Source organism: Manis javanica, chromosome 10 (genome assembly GCF_040802235.1).
Source record: "Manis javanica isolate MJ-LG chromosome 10, MJ_LKY, whole genome shotgun sequence".
Classification (NCBI taxonomy): Eukaryota; Metazoa; Chordata; class Mammalia; order Pholidota; family Manidae; genus Manis; species Manis javanica.
In genome coordinates, this window is record NC_133165.1 from 38,355,566 (window position 1) to 38,359,273 (window position 3,708).

Consider the following 3,708-nt stretch of genomic DNA (forward strand, 5'->3'; position numbering starts at 1 on the left):
AGTCAATGTGTACAGCACAAACTTCAGTGTCAGCTCTTTGGTCAAACCACAGGATCACTGAACAATCATGTGGTTCTTTCAAAGTCTGGCAGCGATTGGTCGCCGGACCACCTGTCACTTGGTTCACGCATAGACAGCAAAGTGAATAGACATTATGTTTCCTCCTTATCTCCCAGTAATAAACCCAGGCAACATCTTATGAAAATGGGCAAATCAAAGAGGGAATTGGCCAACAAAGATCAAAGTGCAGCAAAAAAACTAGAAGTTATAGTGCTGGGAGTGAACTTTGGTTCTAAAGTAAATGGAGCTATGGAAGATGGTGGGAATGTTAACACTGCCTCCTAAACTCTAGATTACGCAGCCAGAAGAATTTAGTGAAGGCAAACTTATCAACACAGATGAGAAGGGATTCACAAAAAGGGTGATGCTGCCCCAGAGGAAGTGATGCCAGCAAGAGACTTCACTTTAAAGGAATATTCAGAGATGTTTCACCACATTGAAAGCACAGAGCATGAGATGTTGAAAGTTGATTCAAATTTAGAAAGGACTATGACAGTTCACCAAAATGCTCATTCTCTCCCATAAATTAAAGAGAAGACAAAGTCAGGCACTATTCAAACTATCTTGATAAGCTTTTTTACAAAGAAATTAGATAAAATTTTCAGTGTTTCAAGTATTTTAAATTGCTTTGTGTCAGATAAAGAGTGTGTCAAGTATTTCAGATTACTTTGTATCAGATAGATATAATGTTCCTATTTTTAATTTTTTTAATTAATTTAATTTTAGTTTATAATGGACCATAAGAAAGTTTTCAATGTTTTACCAAAATGTTTTAAAGGTTATCAATCAAGACTTTATCGACGGATTGTTAAGATTACATGGTTTCAGCTTGCAGGGTCATTTTGTGATCCCACTGTATGCAGGACAAGGACTGCCTGTATTTACAATGATAAAATAGTATGCTTTTCTGTTACAGGCCAGTAATTAAACAAAATAAAATAACAGTGAGGTAAAAGAACACTCCATCTTTAAAACCTATTGTATCTTTCCATGAAAAAAAACACTGTGCATTCCTATAAAAGAAGCAACACAGAGATAAATTGCCAGAATTAAATTTTGCTAGAAAGCTGGGCCTTTCTTAAACAAAAATTCATAGTTCTGATATTATCATTAAGAAAAAAAATTTTTTCACTGCTTACATTTAGGAAAGAGAGAAGATTGTAAAATCTGCCAGGCCTGTGAACAGAAGTAGGCAGGGCTCAGAATGGCAACTGACAATTAAAGTTTCTGTCCCTCCGTGTGACCCTCCAAGGTGTCCCTATACCTGGGCAGTGAGACCCTCAGTCTCTCAGTCAGACCATCCCTCACGAAAGCCAGACTGTCCATTTCTATAGTCATCTTTTGTAGCCTAAATGGCTTTTAACTGTCCTGGGCAGTTAATAATTCCATCGATATTGTTGATTTATTATAAGTCTTCATTTTAAAAATATACACACAATGAATTGAGATAAAGTTGTCACCTTGTTCAAGACCAGCTACTGCCATGGAGTTGAATCTCCAGGCAGAACACTGTCCTTAATATCCCCGATAGCCCATACTTTACAATGAGGTGGGGAGGCAACAAGACCATCTCTCAGCAGAGAGGCAGATGGTCTATTTCACTTGGCAACACAAAGATGGACCATTGAAAGCCCAGGTTAGTCCCCAAGTGTTTACTGAGCATCTACTTTACCAGGCATGATGCTGAAAGTGTGGGACACACATATGCAAGAAATCCTGCCTCCCTGGAGCATGGGCACATGGACATGGGCACAGATGATAATCTACAAGGCTCCAAGGGAGAGAGCAGTTCCTTCTGCAAAGAGGTGTAAGGGAAAGTTACAGGGAAGATGGGGTGACTGACCCCTGCCGGCTATACCAGAAAGGGGTGTTCATCAGTGAGAGCAGCTGAAGCAAGGAAAGCACAGGGCTGATCTGGCAGCCTGCTCCAGGCAGCTGGAGTCCACGGTTGCCTAGTGGGCAGGGCTGGAGATGGTCCCTGGAAGGCAGGAAGCCTCCCTAATGCCCTGAGATCTTGTTTATTCTTGGCCAAGGGAGACGCTTTGGTTCCTTCAGGCAGAAGTGAAGGCTGCCCTTGGCCAATACCCACCTCAACAGGACCCATCCAAATCCCTCCCTGTTGCTCAAAGAGAGAAAAACCAATGGAGGAGGGGAGGATTAGTAAAAACAGTCCTGGAGACAACAGGGACCATGTGCATTTTTTTAACTGCTGTGTGCCAGTAGGCAACACCATGCCTACTAGATAGTTGGCACCCAAAAAGTGTATGTGGAGTTTGCCCTTTAAGGAGCCTTTGATTGTGCAAAGGAAAACCTAGATGGAAGGGGTAGAAACAAAAAACTTAAATCTCCCTTACTTGGTGAAAGGTGTCTTCTTTAATGAAAGCATTTTGGCATAGGATTTTAAAAAGAATATCTTTTTAATGTTAAGAGACTTGAAGTTTTCACTTGGTAAGCTTAAGAGTTTTACCTGGGGCTGAGGCAGCTGCAAAAGATAATAAATACTGGGTCTTTGCTCTAATGAGGATTGGACCACTACAAAATAACATGTGGCTCAAACCAAGGAGAAATACAGCTTTTAAGGGACTTCCTGGGGCCAGTAAATTTTAGGAACAGCAATAAGTGCTATGCAATTTGAAGTTGCTTCTACCCCAAGCTATTGTTCCCAGGCCAGAACTCTCAAGTGCAGTCAGGTGTGGGTCAGTGGGGCCGTGGGGATACAGGCAGGGCAACTCTGCTTACATCTGGTATGAAATAGAGAGGGTGACACAATAGGTACAACCGGTGACTTCTGGCGGACATGGCACTAGCACCTCTCAGCAAGCCCTAAGAAGGGGAGGGGAAGACCCCAGACTTAGCACAATAAAGCAGGATAGAGGCTCCAGCTACAGTGTGGTTACTAAAGGAAGGCCAGGGAACCCAGGGTGCATGGGTCTCCTGCCGCACTCCCCCTGGAACCTCTGAGCTTCTGGATTGCTGCTGGTGGTCTCTGCCACTCTTTATTTGTTTGAGCCTCCAGGCACGTGTCATAAACCCACATGCAGGTCTTATGAGACTCACACCAGCTTTGCTCTTTAAATATCCCACCTGCCACCTGTCAAGACCAACCACTTCTTTCCTGCTTGCTCTGCACACGCTGCCCAGATCCCCTGCTGCAGGCACCAAATGGGATAACTCTTCTTAGTTCTGGGCTCAGTCACCATATCCCAGTCCATGTCATCCCTATAGATGTCATCCCCTAAGGAGTCTGATCTACCCCACCCACCCCTGCATTCTAGTAAGAAGGAACATCTCTGGAAATCCTATTACATCGCCCCTCTTTTCTCATCGCCTTAAAAAGCTCTTCATCCTATGCATTCAACCAAGTCTTTTCTCCTCCATCACAACCTTGTTCCCAATAAGGTAAGCAAGTTATCATGAGAAAGGAGCCGCCAAAATAGATCACGGCAGTATGAAAAGGGAGGCTTGCTCACTCACTTAACGAAGGTTTCTCGGCTATGTGACAAGTGGAGGCAACACAGTTGGGTTTAAAAGAGAAAAGAGATACACAGAATAAAATCACTCCTCTCTTGAACTCAGTCTGGTGGAGGAAGCATCCACTCACCAAGCTGTCTCGTGGCTCATGTGAGTACAAACTGCAGGTGGTGCCAT